Here is a 23,764-nt window from a genome sequence, read left to right as displayed (position 1 = left end):
CTGCCACTTCCCAATAGCACCACAGTCTGATGACCAAGTCTCCACCATATGGGCCTTTGAGGGACATGTAAAAATGAAACGAGTGGGTGTAGTGATACTTGCCTGTAATCCTTGCACCTGAGAGAATTAGGCAGGAGGACCTAAAGGACCTGGATTTTGAGTTCCAGGCCAGTCTGGGCTAAATAACCAGACCCTGTGAGAGAAAGGAAGGAAGGGAAGGAGGGAGGGAGAAAGGAAAGAAAGAGAAAGAGAGAAGAGGAGGTGGGGAGTGGGGAGCACTCTTCACAATTTTTTTTTTTTTTTTTTTGGTGATATTGAGGATTAAACTCAGGACATGTAATACACCTTGAGCCACTGCACCAGCCCTTTTTTGTGATGTGTTTTTTGGAGATAGGGTCTCAAGAACTATTTGCCTGGGGTGGCTTTGAACCTCGATTTTCCTGATCTCTGCCTTCTGAATAGCTAGGAATACAGGTGTGAGCCACAGGTGCCCAGGTAACTTTTCTTTTTTCTTTTTTCTTTTTTTTTTTGCAGTGCTGAGGATCTATCCCAGGGCCCAACACGTGCTAGGCAGGTGCTCTACCACTGAGCTCTGTCCACACCTCTCTTCCATAATTTAAAAAAATGAGTGGGGGACAAAAAAGTAGCAGGACTTGGTCCACCTTCTGTTAAGGAAGCTGAAGGTCAGAGATTTAAGCAGTTCACTTAGAGTCAACCAGTTAGAGGTGGGACCATGGCTGGAAATTGCATGTCCTTGACCAGGAAACCTCCCATGGCTCCAGAGTGCTCTTGGCTTGCAGCCATAGCATCCTCTCCAAGGTTTCACTTTCCCACTCCCTGCACTCACAACTATTTGAAATCTGCCTCCAGACTCAAGGCCCCCACACCCCTTAAAGCTCAGAGCCCAATTCCCTATATATGTGGGAACCAAGGAATCATAAACAGGCTTAAAGTAAAAGTAAAGGTCATTTTGTTTTGTTTTGTTTGGGCCTCGGTGCTTGCTAGTCAAGCAGTCTACCACTGGAGCCACACCCCAAACCCACAAAGGCAGTTTTCGAATAAAGAACAGATTTGCAAATCAGGAAGCAGTTTCAGTTAGAAGCCAATCATGTGTTCTGTCAAGAGTAGTGAAACAGAAAAACAGAGGACAAAGAAGGGAAAACTGAAAAACAAGTGAGTTGTTTTTTTCATATTTACATTATTTCATATTTGTTATTTTCATTCCTGCACATGGAGCTCTGATCTCACCAGGGAGACCCCACAAAGAGCTGTAAATTCCATATTCCTACACTCTAACCTCACAAAGAAACCCTACAGAGAACTGTAAACAGATCCAGCCTTAAAGAAAACCTGTGTTAAAGACTCATTAACAATATAAAACATATTCTAGTAGAGTAAAATGAAAGAGTGATATGCTGTCCATTTGCCCCTCACTGTTAAAAGACACACAGAAGCTGGGTGCCAGTGGCTCATGCCTATAATCCTAGTTATTCAAGAGGCAGAGATCAGGAGGATCAAGGTTTGAAGCCAGCCTGGGCAAATAGTTCCACGAGACCCTATCTTGAAAAACACTTCACAAAAATAGGACTGGTGGAGTGGCTCAAAGTGAAAGCCCTGAGTTCAAGTCCTAGCACCGTAAAAAAAAAAAGGCAGACAGAATAAAGACTGGAACCATCTAATAAGACCCTAGCAACAGGAAACTCAGATAAGACCCTAGGAGAAAGGTCAAAATAAAGAATTGAGTAACCAGAGGGGCAGCAAAAGAAAAGCAATACAGATCAGAACTGGAAGATTTAGTCCAAAACATGTATGTCCCACTAAAGAAAGAGCAGCATACTGGGCACTGTTGGCTCAAGCCTATAATCCTAGCTACTCAGGAGGCAGAGATCAGGAGGATCATGGTTCAAAGCCAGCCTGGGCAAATAGTTCCCGAGACCCTATCTCAAAAACAACCATCACAAAAAAGGGCTGGTGGAGTGGCTCAAGGTGTAGGGCCTGAGTTCAAGCCCCAGTACCACAAAAAAAAAACAAAAACCACTGTGTCTCCTTCACTCCCACACTCTGTCTTTTGAGGGCATTCTTTTCTGGCTTTCTAATAAATCTGCTTCAATTTTACATCAGATTCATTCTTTAGTTCCTTCCAGCAGTGCTGGGAATCAAAATAAGAATGAACCTTGCACAAGCTAGAAGGTGAGCTCTCTACCATTAAGCCACATCCCCAGCCCCACACAAATTGTTTGAGTGAATTTAGATTGGTGCTGAGGGTCTGTTTGTACATTAAGCTACACACATTTAGTAGTAAGTCTTTTGAGACAGTCAGCAAGTTAGCTGATGCACAGACTGTAGGGTGCTCTGCACACAGACTGTTATGGTAGCAGGACCAAGGTGCAGGTGTGTAGCAAAGGTCCCGCTCCTCTCTTTCACTGTTCCTGGCTTCATCCTGGACAGGGAATACATATAGAGTCCAAACCCACAATAAACACTGATTGTGTGTTTGTTGACTCTTTGTGTGTGTGTGTGTGTGTGTGTGTGTGTGTGTGTGTGTGTATGAGAAGTGAGACTTCCCTGAGCTGAGTTTTAAGAAGCAGGAGGAAGCAATTGCTTTTCTGTGTCTTCTTATAGCTGGATGGGAAAAAGTCTTAGGCAAAGACCTGGCAAAAGCTCATAGTTTCCTGTCTCCCATCTGGGCTCCCCTCCCTTTAATCTCCCAGGAAGTCCCCTTGGGGAGGGTGGCAGGCCAGTCACCTGATCAGCTGGCTGCCCTAGCTGGTGGGTTTCCCCCAGGCAAGGGCTGTGCAGCTAAAGACAGAATCTCACTCTGGCTCTGGCTAGGTGGAGTCATGATAAATCTGAAGAAGAAAGAATATACTTTTAGCCAGAAGACCCTGTTCTGTTTTGAAATGGGAGAAGGGAAGAAGAGCCTTTAGCACCTGTTTTGCCAGCAAAGGCCTGGGAACTATCCATCTCCTCTTCTGTGTCCATGGGAGCCACCAGGAAACCCCTACAATTCACCCATTGGCAGAAGGTCTGACAAAAGGCCTGGATGCTGTGGTGGTTTATCTGCTGGATACCTGTAGATGAACATTAAATGTTCAAAAGTACAATCACCAGACTTGACAGGGTTGGTGGAAAATGAACAGAAACAACACCAAGAGCCACGAGTTGTGGTGCTGAGGTAGGAGGATCATGAGTTTGAGGACAGCCTGGGCTAAGTAGCAAGACTTTATCTCTATCTCAAAAAAAAAAAAAAAAAAAAAAAAAAAGAGAGAGAGAGAGAACAAGAACACCAGCAAATGTCACGGGGAGTGAAATGTATTTGCTGCTAATAGAGAGACCACAGGGACTAACTTCCAAAGCTGCAGTTTATATTCATGCAGCTTCACAGCCATAGGTGAGGACATCCTGCACAGGTCCATACTTATGGAAATGAGGACTCAGCTCTTCCCTGGGTGGAGAGTCTAGTATTATAATGAGGTTTGCTGCTCAGTCACTGGCGTGTGCTCCTTAGGGCAGTTGGTAGAACATTACTTCTACAAAACAACTTTAAGGAGATTTGTTAGCAAAGCAACTTTAGCCAGGCATGGTGGTGCATAGATGTGATCCCAGCTACCTACACCAGAGAGGCAGGAGGATAGAGCTCCAAGCCAGGTTTAGACAAAGTTAGCAATATCCTATCTCAAACGCAAAATTAAAAAAAAAAACCGTAAGTGCTGGGGGGTGTGGCTCAAGTGGTAGAGCCACTTGCAGGGCCCTGGCCTCAATCCCAGGCACCAAGGTGCAGGAAGCCACTTTATGCTGGGGCTCAGGCCACTGAATTTGTATCCTTCCCACCCTGTCAGGCTCTGGTTAAGAGACAGCCGCCTTCTCAGCACCAGGCTCCTCCCAACCTCACGAAGCAGCAGTTTGTGACCCCACAGTTCTTTGGTTCATTTCAAAGGTCTTTGGCAGCCACTCAGGTTGGGTTCCATCTCTGGGTGTGGCACATCCTAGCACATCTTTTGTCTTGAAAATCAATTAATCCCTCAGTGCCTTTGTGTGCCCACCTGCAGATCTTTAGGAGGCATTTCTTTCTCCAACTCCAATCTCCCCTCCCTAGCCCTGTGTGAAGATCAGCCTTCCTTCCTTCCTTCTTTTCTTCTTTCGTTTTTCCCTTCCTCCCCTTCTCCCACCCTCCCTCCCTTCCTTCCCCCTCCCTTTTTTTTTCCATGTATCTTTTTTAGAAGGTAAGTGGAGAGTCCAGGAATGAGACCTGTCAGGATTCTGGTCTCACCATTCCAGCATGGCCCTAAGAGGTTTGCTTGTAGTCACTAACCCCTCTGAGCCTCTGGTGTCTGATCTGTGGAAGTGTGTGGGGATAGCGCCCCCTGGGCTGTGAGAGCAGAGGTGCAGCTTCACTTGCCAAGCAGCTAACCTGAGTTGTGCTGGGGTGGTCTGAGCTAGAAAGAAAAGCACATGCTGCAGGATTTTATCTGTATCTCAACAGGACCCTCCCACTGGGAGATAATGGGCAAACAAGCACAAAAACAGACTCAGGAATCTTTTCTGAACTTGAAGAAGAAAGTTGTTATGGTTTGGATCTTGAATGTGCCCCAAGGTCCCATGTTGAAGGCTTAGTTGCCAGCCTGTATCACTATTGGGAGGTGATGGAACCTTTAGAAGGTGTGGCTTTCTATATAACATCACCAACTCTGCTTTAAGGAAACAAGAAAATTGTTTATTCTGAGCCAAATATCAGTGACCATAGTCCAGGATCACAGATTCAAGCTACCCTGAATGGCATGTTCCACCATGGAAAAGGTTACATGAATTGATTGTTTGGTTGGTTTTTGTTTTGTGGTGCTGATGATTAAACCCAGGGTCTCACATATGCTAGGCTAGTGCTATACCACTGAGATCCATTGGCAGTATTTATTTGTTTTATTTTGAGATAGGGGCTTGCTAAGTTGTCCAGGCTAAATTTGAACTGGCAATCCAAGTGCAGAGTTTACAGGTGTGTGCTACATGACCTTTTATAATTACAGAAAAGAATGTAATGAATCAATGTGTTTTCAAAATACATAGGTGGGATTACCTGGTAGGGGCTATAGCAAGGCATTTAGATGTTGTTTTTATCACTTTCTTAGCTTTTGAGTTGGTGGAGGCTAGGGGTGTCAAACTTATTGATACATTTCAAAACTCTTCCCTAAAAATCAAGAGGATGGTAGATCAAGACCCAGAGGTTAAGGAAATAGCCATTAAAAGAGACTAAAGATAGCCCAAGATAACTTGGACCCTTGACCTGAAATTTTCCATCTCTCCACAATCACGATGTTCTACTAAGCCAAGGTCAAGCAGTCTGGAGAACAGGATCTGTTATACAGATGCAACTCTTCAGAACCTCAGTTCACAGGGCCCACAGGAAGAAATTAGGTCATTGGGGCATGCCCTTGAAGGGAATATTGGGATCCTGGCCCCTCTTCTCCCTCTTTTTGCTTCCAGGCCACTGTGAGATGAGCCGCTCTACTGTGTCACATACTTCCAGCCATGGTGCTCTGCCTCTCCACAGGCCCAGAAGCAGGGCGAGTGGGGTAGGGAGGTGTCAGGAATCATGGACTGAAACCATGAGCCAAAGTAAATCTTTCCTGTTTTTAAGTTGATTATCTTAAGCATTTTTAGGAAAAAGCTGACTAACATGCTTTTGTAGTTCTTTCCCCTGGCAATGGCTAAGTGTCAGGCCCTCATGGACAAGCTTTGCACACATGAACTCGTGAACTCATTTTTTTTTTTTTTTGTGGTACTGGGGCTTGAACTCAGGACCTTCACCTTGAGTCACTCTACCAGCCCTATTTTTGTGAAGGGTTTTTAGAGATAGGGTCTTGTGAACTATTTGCCCGGGCTGACTTAGAACCACAATCCTCCTGATTTCTGTCTCCTGAGTGCCAGGATTATAGGTGTGAGCCACCAGCACCCAGCTCATTTAGTCTTTATGACCACCTTGGAAGTGTAAGAAGTGGTCAAACTGCTTTTGTTGAACAGCACAGACTCCTCACTCATAAATTAACTAAAAGCAAGATCTCCTTCATTTTCTATCTGTCTTTGCTCTAAGTCATTCTCCCTGCAGTCATTTTGTAATCACCTTGGATTCCAGGAAGGACAGGACTGGTATCTTCATAACAAGAGATCAAAACCACCCCCAACAGTAGAGCCTCCTCTAGATTGACCACCCACCAGATAACAACTCAGGAACCTCTCCCAGAACAAGGATGAGATAATGACCAACCAGACCACTCCTGTGACTGGACTGTTCCTTTTGTCCTGTATCCCCTGTCTACTTAAACATGTAACTCATTTACCCCAAAGATGGCTGAAGATGGGTTGAATGTTCACTCTGCTTCTTCCCATGACATGTCTAACAAATCTCCTTTCTTTGCCCTTCACCATGCCTCTTCATTTGGCATATAGAGGTGAGTGACAAGACCTGGTATGTGGAATCCCAGGAGCTTAGGCCTTGGGTCCAAAACTCCAGTTTCAAAAGAAGTTATTACATTCATTTTTCGGATGAAGCACAGAGTGGTTAAGGAAAGTTGCTTAGGGACACATAACAGACCCAAGATCCCAAATCAGGCAGCCAAAGGTCTAAGGCCTGGGCCTTTTATAATATACTTAGCTGCTGCTCAGTAACAGAATAATTAAAAGCATTAAATAAAAAATGATTTTCAAATTACTGCTGTGATAAGGGCTACAGCTTATGAGTAGAGACTATACCAGGAGAGTAAACCTTCCAAGAGAAGTAATGAAAGAAAGACTTAGAAGGCAGCAGGATAAAGAGTAGCAGATGAAGGGGCAGGGTTTCCTTGGCTGGAAGGACATAAGAGGAACTGTAAGTGTGGATGCAAGGGTACAGAGATTTGAGAAGTATTTGAAAGGAAGCTGGAAAGGACATCCAAGTTTCTGACATGCACACAGGGGTAACCTTGGGCAGGAAGGAACATTGTAGCCAGAGTTCATTGGGGGACATACTGAGTTCAAGGACAGTCATGGGAAGGAAGCAGCTGTGTTACCAGATGGGCGGTCTAAGAAGACCCTGGACTAGATCTCAGGTCCTTGCCTGTCCCAAACACAGAACTGGACGGAGACACAAATTGCAAAAACAGTAGCAAAGCTTTATTTAAAAAGAAAGTATAGGCACCACAAAAGAAAAAGTGGCAGGCCCTGGAAAGGTGGCACAGTAACACCAATTTTTGTTCAAAGGGCAATTTATAAATTGTAAGGGCAAATGGTGAAAAAATCAGAGGCATTTGCAGGTGAGGCTAGGGTAATTGACAAGGTCTTTTTTTTTTTTTTTTTTTTTTAGGAAAATGAGGCATTTTAATGGTCATAAAGGAATAAATTCAAATTAATGAAAATGATAAGAAGACATGAGGATTTCTAATGTTTAACAGAGATTGATCAAGCTGCCAAACATCAGCAAAGTGAAAATGAAAACTAGGACAGGAAAAGCAGAGGTTAAAACCTCCCTCAGTCCCCGGTGTGGGTGGGTAAGAGTTGGCAGGGCCTCTAGAGTGGGTGAGCACCAACCACTGAAGGAGCACCCCAGAAATGCTCACGCCAGCTGGGGAGCTTGGGTCAGATACTACTGAGAATGTGTTGACAAGGTCTTTAATCATATACATGAGATTCGACCAATAAGTAGGGGTTTTACCTGAGAGGTCAATTTTTTTCTTCAATGCTCAAGGCCTCAGGCTTGTTAGGCAGGCATTCTATCAGTTGCTTCACTCTCCCAGCCCCTGAGAGGTCAAATTGAGGACAGATTCCCCTTTCTTGGGCATGTGCCATTTTCAGTCTGAACAGGGTCTTTTGGGGGGAATTTACATCTGTAAAGGGATGGAAAAGGAATTTACAACTAAGAAGTTCAATGGTGGTACTGGCTGGGGAGAAGGAATTTCAGCATGTGGTGACCTTTTGCTGAAAAGGGTGGAGTCCCAAGGTTACTTCCCCTGTCTCTAGCCTGCCTCAGTTGGATGTGCAAGTCCAGAGAACAGGGAGAATTTTAGGCTGCTGGGGAAGTGCTTGTTAGAGAAATGCTCAGAATCTCACCATGTCACTGTAATTAAAGTTGAGAGTAGAGGGTGTGGTCGTGGGAGAAAGCACTCACAGACAAGAGAGCCTGGAACTGCTGGCTGCCCTTGATACTAACCAGGAGAGTGAAGTTCTCCAATGTGCACTCAACATGTTGGCATTAAGCCAATGAACACAACACCCTTCACACATCTAATTAACCTGTAAGTTGAGCAACACAGATAAACCCTCCACTCAGTCACTTCCCGGGAAACCCTCTATAGGGAGCCTAGGGAGAGCTGTTTCTTTTCTTCTTACTCGCTTTAATAAATGTCATACATTCACACTCTCCCTCCCTTGTCAGTGGATTTCTTTCTTTGAGTTGGAGGTCAAAAGACTGAGAAAGAAGGGTAAAGAGTGGTAACATTTTCCTGCCGCTCAGAAGAACCTTGATTGGTATGGCAGAATCTCTGTGTTGTTGCTAGATGTTGACTGGGATCACTTTTGGTCTCAAGATGCTGTGTGTTCCCTCCACAATAGGTTTCTTGTTCCTTGAAGGCAAGTAGAAGTGTCACCAGACTCAATGGGTATGCTTCTTGGTGGGAAATGAATTGGAAAAGCATATAAGAACAGTTGTCACACAGAGTGAAATTTATATGCAGCAAATAAAGAGGCTTCAGGGAATGGATTCCAAGCTAGAGCACCTGCAGTTTATTTGGGCAGAGAATGCATATTCAGGAGGGAAAAGGCAACATCACATGCATGCAGCGATGGTCCTGCACAGATGCAGTCTGACAAGGTGCACCCTCCTGCTTCCCTGAGGCTGGAAGATGGGAAGTGTTTTTCCAGTGCTGAAGATTAAACCCAGGGCCTTGTGTGTGCTTGACAAACACTCTACCACTTAGATATATGCCCAGCCCTTGTTTTTGTTTTCTTTTATTTTTTTGTGACAGGGTCTCACTTTGTAGTCCACACACAATCCTCCTGCCTCTACCTCCTGCTGGGATTACAGGGGTGCACCTCCACCTCTGCCAACACCACTAGTCTGGTGCTTTGGTGTTGTTATTAAGTAAACCATGGGTTACTTGAACACAAGCACTGCAATACTGTAACAGTAGATCTGATAACTGAGGTGACTGCTAAGTGATTAAAACATGGGTAGCATGTATAGCATGGGCCAGGCAATGACAGGTGACAGCAAATAAAAAGAAACCTTAATACAACATTTCAGAACACATTAAACTTTGTTACCTTATTGGGGGAAAGTACCATCACTTAGTTACAGAACAAATTGAGTGTGAATGAGTTATGAAAGCAAATTTTAAAAAATAGATCAGTCTTTAAAAGACAACAACAACAAAAGAACCAATCTGTGGTTTTAAAGCCCTGCCCCCTGCCCCTGAAAAGAATCCTTAACTATAACAAAAACACTTACTATGCTAAGGGAAATAACAAATGAGCTTATATTAAAATTAAGAACAAGAGCGAAAGAGAAGAGAGAGCCAATTAAGAGCTCCTATCCAGCTTATATAAAAACTCCTGCAAACCAATAAGAAAAAGACAGATAAAACAATAGATGGAGGGGAATGGGCAATATAACACAATCTCTCAAAAGTAAGATGTTACTCAAGGGTATAAAATGTGTGAAAGATGTTCAACTTCCTCTGAAATCATGGAAATGTAAACAAAGTCTGATATAATTGCATAACTAAAAGACTAAAATGAAAATGACAGAAAGTAACACTTGTTGGCAAGAATGTGGTTACAACAGGAAACTCACTGCCAGTGGAGACTAAAATCGGTGCAACATTGTGTCCTGATTTTTAATGCACATAGCCTGTACTGAGTTTAAATTTTCACTATGCTTTCTACTTATGATATATGTGTATCTTTATGTTTTATTAATTTATTTTTGTATGGGCCTATCTGCAGTATGGCAAAGAAACAGGTAAGAGCAGTTCTAAAACTTCTTAGTTTGAAGACAGAATACAGCAAAAACTTTTTTTTTTCAGTACTAGCATTTGAACTCAGGCCTTCATGCATAGCTAGGCAGGCACTGTACTTACCACTTAAGCCACTCCACCAGCCCTTTTTTGTGTTGGGTATTTTTGAGATAGGGTCTTTTGAACTATTTGCCTGGGCTGGCTTTGAGCTGTGATCCTCCTGATCTCTGCTTCCTGAGTAGCTAGGATTACAGGCAGAAGCTACTGGCACCTGCCTCCCATGATATCTCATAACTAGGTATATTGTAATTTGATCAGATTAACCTTTTTTATTGCTCCTTTTCTCTATTGCCTTCTTCCGTATTTTTAACAATTTTTAGAGGATTTCATTTTGCCATTTTCACACATAAACACAACATACTTTGATATTATTCACCCCATCCTCTTTCCTTCTCTCCCCTCTTCCTTGTATCCCCAAACAGCCCCACAGTTACATTCATGTTATATACAGCACATATGTATATGTGCATATATTTTAGATCTAGATTCTGCATATATGAGACAAAACATGGATATTTATCATTCTGAACCTGGCTCATTTTGCTTAACATGATGATTTCCAGTTCCATCCTTTTTCCTGCAAATGACATAATTTCATTCTTCTTTGTGGATGAATAATACTCCATTGTGTACATATATACATTTTCTTTATCCATTCATCAGTTGAAAAGCACCTGACTGATTTTATAATTTGGCTATTGTGAATTGTGCTGTAATAAACATGGCTATGCAGGTGTTTCTATTGCATCCTGACTTACATTCCCTCAGAAGGATGCCCAAGAGTGGTATCACTGGATCATATGGTAGTACTATCTTAGTTTTTTGAGGATCCTCCATATTAATTTCCATAGTGGCTGCACTAATTTACATTCCCACCAATAATGTATAAGGATTCTATTTTCCCTGCATCCTCAGCAGCATTTGTTGTTGTGTTCTTTTCTCTTTTGTTTTCTTTTCTTTTTTTTTTGTCGGACTGGAGTTTGAACTCAGGGCTTTGTACTTGCACAGCAGGCACTCTATGGCTTGAGCCACACTTCCAGTCAATTCTGCTCTAGTTAAATGATCAGAACAATTTGCCCTGACTGGCCTGGAACCATCATCCTTCTGATCTCAGTCTCTCAAGTAGCTAGTTTTACAGGCATGGGCCACCAGCACTGACTGTCGTTTGTGTTCTTGATGACAGCCATTTCTGGCTGGGGGAGATGGATTCTCAAGGTTGTTTTGATTTGCATTTCCTTTATGGTCAGCGATGTTGAACATTTCTTCACATATTTACTGGTCATTTGTATTTTTGAGAATTGTCTGTTCAGTTAAGTTGCCCATTTATTAATTAGGTTGTTAGGGTTTTCTGGAGTTTAGTTTTTTGAGCTCCTTGTATATTCTGGTTATTAATACCTTGTCAGAGGGATAGTTGGCAAAGATTTTCTCCCATTTTTGAGACTGTGTCTTCATTCAAGTGACTGTTTCCTTTGCCATACAGATGCTTTTTAGTTTGATGCAGTCCCATTTGTCAATCCTTACTCTTATTTTCTGAGCTATTAGAGCCTTACTCAGGAAGTAGTTGCTCATGCCTACATCTTCCAGTGTTTTCCCTTTGCTTCCTGTAGTAGTTTTTGGTCTTACATTAAGGTCTTCAATCCATTTTGAATTGATTTCAGAGAGAGACAGGGATCTAGTTTCAGTCTGCTATATTCAGATAACCACTTTTCCCAGCACCATTTGTTAAAGAGGCTGTCATTTCTCCAATGCATGTTTGTGGCATCTTTGTCAAAAATCAGCTGGCTCTAACTGGGCACCAGTAGCTCACGCCTGTAATCATAGCTACTCAGGAGTTAGAGATCAGGAGGATCATGGTTCAAAGCCAGCCCTGGGCAAATACTTTGAGAGATCCTATCTCAAAAAAAAAATTACTAATAAAAGGGGACTGGCAGAGTTGCCGAAGCAGTAAAAGGATAAGCGCGAGGCCCTGAGTTCAACCCTAGTGCCACACACACACACACACAAAAGTCAGCTGGCTGTAATCATGTGGGCTTATTTTGGGGTCAGTTTTTGGATATTCTGTACTAATCTATTAGTCTGTTTTTGTACCTGTGCCATGCTGTTTTTGTTACTATGGCTCTGTAGTATAATTTGTAGTCAGGTATTGTGATACCTCCAGCATTGCTCTTTTTGATCAGGATTGCTTTGGCTATTCAGGGTCTTTTGTGCTTTCATAGGATTGATTTTTCTATTTCTGTAAACAATGTCATTGGGATTTTGATGGGGATTGCATCAAATATACAGATTGTGTTTGATAGCCATTTTCATAATGTTGATTCTGCCTATCCATGAACATGGGAGATCTTTCCTTCTTCTGGTGTCTTCTTCAATTTCTTTCTTCAGTATTTTATAGTTTTCATTGTAGAGGCATTTCATCTCAGTTAAATTTATTTCCTTTTTGAGTCTATTGTTAATAATATTGTTTTCCTAATTTCTTTCTCAGCCTATTCATTGTTGTATAGAAAATCCACTGATTTTTGTATATGGGTTTTGTATTTTGATACATTGCTGAGAGTGTTTGTGAGATCTAAGAGTCTTTGGGTGAATAGTTAGGATTTTCTAGGTATAGGATCATATTATCTACAAATAGGGATAATTTGACTTTTTCTTACTTATTTGAATTCCTTTTGTTTCTTTTTCCTACCTTATTGCTCTGGCTAGCAACCCCAGTACTATATTGAGTAAGACTGGGGAGAATGGACACCCTTGTCTTTTTCCTGACCTTAGAGTAAATGGTTTCAGTTTTTTACCTTTACGCATAATGGCAGATATAGGTTGTTTTTTTTTTCCCCTCCCAGCCCAGAATATAGGCTTTTTTGCATACAATCTTAATTATGTTGAGGTAAATTCCATCTCTTCCTAACTTCTTCAGAGCTTTTATCATGAGGGATGTTGAACGTTGTCAAAGGCTTTTTCTGCATCTATTGAGATGATCATGTGTTTTTTGTCCCTGATTCAGCTTATGTGTCATATTAATGTTTTTTGATACGTATATAGTAAGCCACCCTTGCATTCTTGAATGAAACCAACTTGATCATTTTAATGTATTATTGGATTCACTTTGCAAGTATTTTATTGAGTTTTTTTGTTCATGTTTGTCAAGGAAATTTGTCAATAATTTTCTTTTTTTGTTGTGTCTTTACCTGGTATTGGGATTGGGGTAATACTGGCTTTGTAGAATGAGTTTGGCAGCATTCCTTTCATTTGTATTTTTTTGCACTAGTTTGACAAACATTGGTGTTAGTTCTTTAAAGGTCTGGTAGAATTCATCAGTGAATACTTCTAGTCCTGGGCTTTTTTTGGGGGGGGACGTGGAGCTCGAAGATTCTTTTTTTCTTGTTTTGGGAGTAAAAGTAATAGTAAATTTTATTAGTAGGGAATTTAGTATAACAGAATAAAAGTGAGGAGAAATGGGGGGAAAGGGGAAAAGCATTTCCTGCTCCCCATGCAAGAAGAAATGGGAGTAGAGTCTTGGTTGGGAGATTATTACTGTTTCAATCTCATCACTTGTTATAGATTTGTTTAAATTATCTATTTCCTCTTGGTTCAATTTTGATGGGTCATACATATCTAGGAATCTATTTCTTCTAGATCATCCATTTTATTGGAGTATAAGTTTTCAAAATATCCCCCAATGATCTTCTGAATTTCAGTGGCATCTGTTATAACATCCACTTTTTCATCTTTAATTTTATTAATTTGGGTCTTTTTTCTTTTTTTTTTGGTTAATTTGGCTAAAGGTTTGTCAATCTTGTTTATCCTTTCAAAGATCCAACTCCTTTTCATTGATTCATTGTAATGTTCTTTTAGTCTTCATTTCATTAATTTCTGCCCTAATTTTTATTACTTCTTTACATCTACTGATTTGGGAATTGGCTTATTCTTGTTTTTCTAAGAGCTTGTGGTGCATAATTAGGTTGTTTATTTGCGATTTTTCTGATTTTTTTTTCTTTTTATGTATTTACAGTATTGGGGTTTGAACTCAGGGCCTACACCTTAAGTCACTCTACCAGCACTTTTTTTTGTATTGAATATTTTTCAAGATAGAGGCTCATGAACTGTTTGCCTGAGCTGGCTTCGAACCATGATCCTCCTGATCTCTGCATCCTAAGTAGCTAGGATTACAGGATTGAGCCAGCAGTGCTCGGCTATGAGATTTTTCTGATTTTCTAATGTGGGCACACTCATGAATATTAACTTTCCTCTTAGCCCTGCCTTTGCTGTATCCCACAGCTTTTGATAAATTGTGTTTTCATTTTTATTTGACTATAGGAATTTAAAATTTCTTTCCTAATTTCTTCAGTGAGTGATCATTCAAAAGTGTGCTATGCAGTCTCTTTGTGTTTGGGTAGTTTCTGTAGTTTTCCTTGCTATTGATTTCTAGTTTTATTCCATTATGGTCTGTTAGGATATGGGAAATTATTTTCATTTTTTTTTGCATTTGTTAAGACTTGTTTTGTGACTCAAGATATGATCTACAGGACTGGGGGCATGGCTCAAGTGGTAAAGTGCTGCCTAGCAAGTGTAAGGCCCTTTCAAACCCCAGTACCACCAAAACAAACAAACAAAAACCCAGGATATGATCTATTTTGGAGAAAGTTGCATGGGTTGCTGAGTTGAATGTGAAATCCATTCCTATAGAATGGAATACTCTTTAGATGTCTGTTGAGTCAATAGTGTTGTTTAGTTCTGGGATATGTTTATTGATCTTTTTTTTTTTTTTTGGATTTTTTTTTTTTGGATGAGACTGAGTGTTGAGATCTCCCACCATTATCCATACCTTGACCTATCCATCCTCTACATTCAGTAATGCTTGTTTTATGAAATTGAGGGCACTGATGTTCGGGGCATATATATTTAGAATTATAATATCTTCTTGATGGATTGTTCCCTTTATTAATACATCGTAACTTTCTTTATCACTTCTAATTTTTGCTTGACATCTGCATTGTCCAATATGAGTATAGCTATTCCTGCTTACTTTAGACTTCCACTTGCTTATTATATCTTTTTTCATTCTTTCACTTTTAGTCTGTGTGTGTCTTTGGTTGTGAAGTGTGTTTCTTGTAGACAACAAATTGTTGGATCCTGTTTTTGTTGTTGTTGTTTTTTTATCTAATCAGACAACCTGTGTCTTTTGATTAGAGAGCTAAGCCTATTTAATTTTATGGTTATGATTGAGAGGTATTTATTATTTCATTCAGTTCTATTGTTTGTTTGTTTTTTTCCAGGTTGACTCTAGTGTTGCCTGTTCTTTTCTTTTGCATTATTCATTTTTGGATTTTGCTAGATTTCTGAGTTGAACATGCTTGATACTTTCCTAGTTCTCGTGTGTTCATCTATTCCTCCTTTTTTCCCCAACTCTCTCACTTTTTGTGAGAGTATTTCTTCCTCTTTTATGTACAGTATTCCCTTAAATATCTTCAGCAATTCAGGTGTCATGGATGTGACCTGCTTTTTTCCAAGATAAAGACCTAGAAAGTCTTTATCCATCAAAATTAAAGGATAACCTTTCTAGATACAGTACTCTTGGTTAGCAGTTATTTTCTTTCAGAGCTTGGAATATATTGATCTGTGCTTTCCTGGTTTCTAGGGTTTGTATTGAGTGGTCTGAGGTGATTCTTACATGTTTACCTTTGTATGTAAGTTGGCATTTTTCTCTTGAAGTTTTCAGTATCTGATGCTTGTTCCCTTGTGTTTGCATTTTAATTATGATGTGATATGGTGAGGTTCTTTTCTGGTCGTCTCTATTTGGGGTTTGAAACATTTCCTGTACATCCATATTTATATCTCTCCCAAGACTTATGAAATTTTTTTTGCCATAATTTCATTGATTAGGTTTTCTATGCCTTTAGTTTATATTTCAGCTCCTTCTTCTACACAACAGGAATATTTAATTCTATAATTTTGGGTTTTAGCAAGCTTACATTGACATGTAAAAATTGTTCTATTGTTCTTTTGTCCATAGAATAATATGTATTACAAATAAACCTTTAGAGATTTTGATAAAGTGTAGATGCAATGATTGCAGTATGATATTATAGGAATCTGCCCAATGACCAAGTTAGATTTAATGAATACAAGGCCATATCAGGATGGCCACAGAAAGACTCACTTGCTTTTATGCCAGGAACAAAAGTATATTAGCACCCACTACAACAAATATTGAGCAATCTTTTTTTTTTTCAGTACTAGAGTTTGAACTCAGGGCCTACATCTTGAGTCATTTCACCAGCCCTTTTTTGTGAAGGGTTTTTTGAGATAGGATCTCACAAACCATTTACCCAACTATGATCTCTGCCTCCTGAGTAGCGAGGATGCATCATGCATCATGAAGTAATGTAGATTGGAAACTAAATTATTATAATTTTCAGCTCATATAAACTCATCAATTAATACATAAGTTAACTAAATAGCAGTGAGAGGAGAGTTGGGAAAGACATTCATGTAAGGCACGTGGACTATCAGCTCTGTAAGGTTTTAGACCATTGTGCATTTTATCAATTAAAATAGTAGATTGGGAATTGATGTTAGAATTTTTAAGGCAGAAAAACTTACCACAAGATGAATTTGAGCCAGATGCTGGTGGCTCATGCCTGTAATTCTAACTGCTCAGGAAGTAGAGATCAGGAGGCACACGGTTCAAGGCCAGCCCTGGTCAAATAGTTTGCAAGACCCTCTCTCAAAAAATCTCAACACAAAAAAAAGGCTGGTGGAGTGGCTCAAGGTGGAGGCCCTGAGTTCAAGCCCCAGTACCACAAAAAAAAAAAGTAGAAGAAGATGAACTTGAGACTGACATCTGCTGTCTGAAACTGATTATTATAAAGTTACATTTTCCTCATATGTCACCTCTCTAACTTCAAGACTGAAAAGTGGCTGATCATAATCAATGCACTAATTATATTTTCAGTAAGGATTCAATTATTCTCTCTGTTTAGTACTTCATATATGAAAGCTTTAGAAAATATTTCTGTTCCAGAAAAGTGCCATTCAGGCACACTGGTCCTGCACAGGATTAGATAACTTTTCCAGATTTATTCTATTCTTTATTATGAGCATGGAGGTTGTAGAGTTGTTTCTCTAGTAATCCTAAAAATTCTATAATTTGTGTAATGTATGATGAATGAAGATAGATTTCAGAATTATAATCTTCCAGGATGAAAATATTATTATTAAGGATTGCATTTAAATTATGCTATGAGCCATCATGGATGGGCAAAGGGTTTCCAGCCCTCAACTGTCTTTACTGTGTCTCAGGAACCATTCCTCTTTACTGTATGGCTTTGGTATTACAAATCCAAAATATTTCCTTTTTTTTTTACAGGATCACTGTACATATATATCTGCTGTTATATCTTCTTCCCTTATATATTCTACTTTTTTTTTTTTGTGGCACTGGGGTTTGAACTCAGAGCTTCACACTTGCAAAGCAGGTTGCTCTACTGCTTGAGTCATACCTCCAGTCCTGGATTCTACCATTGGAGCCACTCCACCAGCCCTTTTTTGTGATGGATTTTTTGGTATAGGGTCTCCTGAGCTTTTTGCCTGGGCTGGCTTCAATGGTGTTTCACCTGATCTTTGCCTCCTGAGTAGCTAGGATTATAGGCATGAGCCACCAGCACCCGGCTACAAGGTTATATCTCTCTCTTTCTAGATTTACTCATATATTTAACATTCTTTTCTTGATGCAATAATTTCATAAGTATTTTCAGAGTTGGGCTACTGTCTGGTTAAATGCCTTTCCTCAACCAGTGATGTTTTCATTCTCGCTGAAATAAACCTATGTATTCTTTTGCCTTTTTTATTTATTTTTTGGCATCACTGGGGTTTGAACTCAGGGCCTCAAGCTTGCCAGGCAGGTGCTCTATCACTTGAGCCATTCCATCAGCCCTTATATGTATCCCTTGAAATATCACTTTCCAGCACGATGATGGATGCACCAGCTTTATTGGATAACTGCTGTTTACACACAGAGATGAATATGTCTGTCTCCTACTACCACACAAATCAGGAAACTTAGTCACACTGAGTGAGTACACGTAGGTTTCTGGGTGGTTCTTAGAATGGCAGAGCCATTGGGATTGCACATTCTCCCCATAGGTAGATAACTGTTATCAGGTCTTGCAAATAGGTGCAAAATATCATATCCCAACTATTGTGAACCCATATACCTTTCACTTTTCATCTTTTAGTCATTTTTCTCTTTGAGAACCTTTGTCTCTCTCAGTACTGTGGGACCTGAGGTATCAGGAGACCTTGGATAAACCTGGCATGGGCAACAAGTTCTTCATTTGTTCTCACTTCCCACCATAATTACAAATGTCTAGAGGACACCAGCAAAATAACACCCCTCTAAGTATAAAACCCTGATACCACAGGGGCCTGATGGCACTGCTAGAGATTCTTGTTCATGTGGTCCCATAGGACTCCTGTCAAAACACCCTTCTCCCATCCCTAGAACATGCAGCAGCAACCCAGTTTGGTTCCTCCAGGAACCTGGTCTTTGAGCCAAGCACACAGGTCTGAGGTCCAGTGTTCAGTCCCATTAGGAACTGGAATATGTAGCACAAATCAGTCCTTCTACCAACCTTGTGTAACCTTCTCTCACCATGAGTTCGTAATCTTCCCAGCTCCCATTTCCCACCACTTATGTCTACATGCTCAGTAAAGCCTCTCAGAGACCTGAATCCAGAACCTTCTGTGACTAATATGGACTGGCATAATAGTTCTGCACCACAAGAAAGAGGGAGGCAATCAAGCAAGGCCCTACAAGAGCCCTTCTCAAATGTCACTCCAATTCCAGCCTTTTGCTTCCAGCCTAACACAGTTTGGTATACAAAGCTAAGTAGCTCTCAAAATCTGCTTTCAGAATGGACCCTGAATGACTCACATCCCCCAGTGTTAGCCATTCTATTCCTGTGGGTGTATATGCATGAACTAATAATACCACTTACTTATTCTGAGCCCTAAGAAAAGATAAATATATAATGTTCCTTTTGTTTTTTTCTTTTTTTTGGCGGTACTGGGTTTGAACTCAGGGCTTGCTACTCAGGTTTCTACCGCTCGAGCCACTCCGCCAGCCCTACAATGCTCTTTTATTCCTAAATATTTCAGTATGAATTCCTAAACACTTGGACATACTTTTACAGAATCACTGTACTATTATGAACATCTAGAATTTAATATTGCTATTTTCTGAGGCGGCCGGCTTCCCCGGGACAGCTAGCCCTACCTGCCGCCAGCGGACGCCGAAGGCCACCAGCCCCGGGATGGTTACGCCACCCCGTACTCACGCAACGGGCTCTACCCTGGGACGTGCAAGGACTGCACGCTGTCCGCGGGGCTGGAGGTGTCCCGGAAGCTGAGAGTCGCTCTCAACAACCACCTGTTGAGGTCCAAATTCAATCATCAGCAGACAGAGATGGTCATGACCAAGCAGGGACCGCAAATGTTCCCATTCCTGTCATTCACTGTGCCTGGGCTGGAGCCCACTAGCCCACTAGGATGTTTATGGTTGTGGCCTTGGTGGACCAGCACCACTGGCGATATCAGAGTGGCAAGTGGGTGCAGTGTGGAAAGGCTGTAGGCAGCAGGCCAGGAAACTGCTTGTACATCCACCCAGACACCTTCAACACTGGAGGCCACTGGATGCGCCAGGAAGCTTCATTTGGAAAACTAAAGCTCACTAATATCAGCGTGACCCAGATGATCGTGCAGCAGTCTCTCCATAAGTACCAGTCCTGGCTGCACATTGTGGAGGTGAATGATGGAGAGCTGGAGGCCGCCTGCAATGCTTCCAACACACACATCTTTACTTTCCAAGAAACACAGTTCATTGCTGTTACTGCCTACCAGAACCCCGAGATCACTCAGCTGAAAATTGGTAATAAATCCCTTTGCTAAAGGATTCTGAGAGAACCTTGAGTCCATGTAGGCATTTGTTGACACCAGTGTCCCCTCCCTACCTGGACCCAACTGCCAACTGCTTGGAGGAGACTCCTGTTCACCTCTCCTATCCAACTAGTACCCTGTTCCCAGCCGCTTCTACCCTGATCTGCCCAGGCAGGCAAAAGACGAGGTCTCCCTGCCTTATTGGCTGCGTGCCGGCTGACACCACAGCTATGAGGCAGAGTTTTGAGCGGTCACCATGAAGCCTGCATTTCTGCCCTCTGCCCCTGGGTCCACTATGTTCTGCTACCGAGGCCAGGAGGTCCTGGCACCTGGAGCTGGCCTGCCTGTCACACCCCAGTACCCTCCCAAGATGGGCCCCTTACAAACTTTGCCCATGGAGCCTGGCCCCAGAGCCTCTGGGTGGGGGGGGCCAGAGGAGCAGGGCTTCCCCTCCTTGTGGATTGAGATCATCCACTCTGGCCAGAGCCCAGTGACTCAGGATTGGGAGAAGGAGACTGTAAGAGGCAGCAGGTAGCTCCCTACCTGTCCAGTGGTGACAGCTCCTCTCCTGCTGGGGCTCCTTCTCCTTTTGCTAAGGAAGCTGAAAGTTAAGGAAGACACAATGTTCCTGGAAGGACACCAACCAACTCAGAAAACAGATGCAGGACTGAGAAGCCCAGCTCCCACTGTCCATTCTCAGTATAGTGATTGGTTGGGGGAGAGAAGTCCAAGAAGGATTCTGGAGTTCACTTCCTGCTTCCTGACTCACAATAAAATGTGGCAGGAGTGTCCCTAGTCCCCTCTCTGCCTGAACTACAGTCATGTACCTGGTGCTGTTTCTGGGGAGACAGTCCCATGGAAAACAGACAATGAACTGGAGAAGGTCCTGAAAAACAAAGGAGCTTTGTGGCTTCTGGCAGGGTGGGAGGGTGGGGAGGTTGGCCAAGACTGAGGACCAGTTCTCTACCCTTATGAGTAACTTTTGACAGTTTTGTCCGTGTGTGTTAATAATCTGTGTAATAATCCCTGATCTACAAATAAAAAATACATGGATTTTGTAACAGCCACCCAGGGTCATAGAGAAGACTCAGATGAATTTAGACAGCTGGCCTGGGCTTACCTGCTCAGAGATAAGAGAGTGGGTCACAGTAGAAGGGGCTGGGAGGGGAATGGTGCATATCTCATCAAACCAGGTCTCCTTAATGAATGTTTTTCTTTTCTTTTTTTTTTTATTTTTTTGAACAGAGGCTATTTATTGTACAGAGAGTGATGCCTGGATGTATTTATTTTGTCTTCATCACTTTATGAAAATAAACATGAAACTGTTAAAAAAAAATTGCTATTGTCTACCATCTCATTCTCAGACCTCTTTCAAGTTTTGACTGTTGCCAATAATATCCTTCATAGAAAAAAGACTCTATCTCAGAATTATTAGTGGCATTGAGTTGTAAGTCTCTGGACTCCATTGTAGAACAGTTCCTATGTCTCTCCATGATTTTGCTTAATTTTTCACTTTTTTTTTTTTACAGTTTCAGTTTGTGTGATGTTTCCTCATAATTAGATCCTGATGATCATTTTAATTTTTTCCAAAAGCTTCACAGTGGTGGTGGTGGTGGTGTGTCCTCAGAGCATCCTTTGTACTGGGAGCATGTTATATCTGTTTGCCCATTACTGCTGATATTAACTTTGGTCACTTGCTTATGATACCTTCTCTTACATTTCCCCCACTACATAGTTATTACTTCTTCTTAGTAATTAAAACAATATCTTGATGAGACTTAGTTTGAGATTATATAATCTGTTCTCATCAAAATGACCCCAGTAGTTTTATCATGCATTGGTACTTCTTGCCCCACACAATTTTAACAATGGTGGCTGCCAAATGATTATTTTCTACTTCCATTATTCCTTCCATATTGCAAGTTGGCATTCTACTGAACTTCTCATTATTTATTAATTAAATTCATTGTTTACTTATTCATTAATTATTGTGATTGATTCATATCTTCACATTCCTTAGCTTTATCATCATCATCTTGTTGGGTCTGGGCGATTGGAAGACAAAATGAGCCAGTGCCCCCATCCCCCATGAGAGCACTGTGGGCCGCACATCCTGTAAAGGGATAGATGGTTTCACAAGTCATGGCCTCCTAGGAATGCCTCAAAATGCCAAAAGGTTGATAAGTAGGAGCCTTTCCCAGAACTGTGTATATGTTCCTACAAAGATATGTTAAGATACCACCCCACTCCAGACTGCTGCATCTCCCCTCCCCAACAGAGTGTGCTTCTACAAAGATATATCAAAAGGCCACTCCACCCCTGACTCCCGGCTCCCCTCCCCAACAGAAAAAAAAATACCCCCACCCCCGTGAATGACAGAGAGCTACTGACTTTCCGGTATCCTTGTCCATCTCTAAGGGCAGCTTTTCCTTCCTCTCTAATAAATCTTACTTGTGTGCTGACCTTGTCATCTCATGACTCAGTTTGCTGCCTCACTGGCCAATTCTTTGGCTAGTGAAGGCAAGGACTTTGACCACCAGCCTGCAACAATCTCATCAGTAATATTGATGTTGCTATTACTCGGTTTGGTTAGTGGAAGTCCCTTTATTTATTGATTCATTAATTTTCAGTGGTGAGGATTAAACTCAGAGCCTCATGTTTGCTACGCAAGTGCTCTATCACTGAGTAGAGTGCTCAACCACTCCTTTCCTGTAAGCAGTTTTTTTGTTTTTTGGTGGGACTGGAGTTTGAACTGCAAAGCAGACACTCTATCAATTGAGCCACACCTCCAGTCCATTTCGCTCTGGTTATTTTGGAGATGGGGGTCTCACGAACTATTTGCCCAGGCTAACCTCGAACCATTATCCTCCTGATCTCAGTCTCCCAAGTAGCTAGGATTACAGATGTGAGTCATCAGTTTGAGGATTGCTATAAGCATTTTTAAGGTAAGTTTTACTACTTTGCAATACTAATAAAAATTTCTAAATGGAGGCAGGCCCTGGTAGCTCATGCCTGTAATCCTAGCTACTCAGGAGGCAGAGAGGAGGACTGCAGTTCAAAGCCAACCCTGGGCAAATAATCAGAGAGACCCTATCTCTAAAAAAACCCATCACAAAAAAAGGGCCAGTGATGTGCCTCAAGGTGTAGACCCTGAGTTCAAACACCAGTACTGAAAAAAAAAAATCTGTTTGTTTAAGAGAAGGGAGGAATACCATCATGAGTTATTTCCCCTTTGCTAGCCTACCTCACTAATGTTTTGCTGGTGACAAATTAAATGATGAAGGCCATTGGGAATGACATGGAGCCTACAGGCTGCTAGTGCTGCCTGCTGAGTTGCCCAGATTTGCAAATGAGCTACTCATTTCCTCCACCCAAGGGTAAATCACTGGGGATGGTCTCAAACCTTGATCTTCCAGACCTCAGCCTCCTGAGCATCTATGATTACAGGTGCGAGCCTCTGGTGCCTGGCTGTTGCTAGACTTCTTGATGACACATATTTCCCCAGCTCAGAAAGTATAAAACTGCTAATGTTAACCACCATTTTGAGTCTTTCTCCCATTTCCTTTTCCCTACTTTATCCTGTTAAGCCAATTGCTAATATATTTAGCTAACCTTGCTAAATATATTTAAACTTGATAAATGTATTTCTTAAACTTGGTGTGGTAGAGTATACCTATAATCCCAGTTGAGACAGAAGGATAGAGTTTGAGGCCAGTCAAGGCTGCACAGTGAGACTCTGTCTCAACAACAATCATAAAGGTGTATTTCTTTTTGGTCTTTCAATTTTTAAAAGT

The 23,764-nt window shown here is 41.5% G+C and overlaps 1 pseudogene; it reads left to right on the top strand.

Moving 5' to 3' along the window:
- The first annotated feature begins 9,970 nt into the window (after positions 1-9,970).
- Positions 9,971-20,764, top strand: LOC109675107 (T-box transcription factor TBX21 pseudogene; annotated as a pseudogene).
- Positions 20,765-23,764: the final 3,000 nt, after the last annotated feature.

The sequence above is a fragment of the Castor canadensis genome, chromosome 15, assembly GCF_047511655.1.
Source record: "Castor canadensis chromosome 15, mCasCan1.hap1v2, whole genome shotgun sequence".
NCBI classification, from domain to species: Eukaryota; Metazoa; Chordata; class Mammalia; order Rodentia; family Castoridae; genus Castor; species Castor canadensis.
The sequence above is the reverse complement of the archived record's forward strand: the minus strand, read 5'-3'. Positions and strand labels throughout refer to the sequence as shown.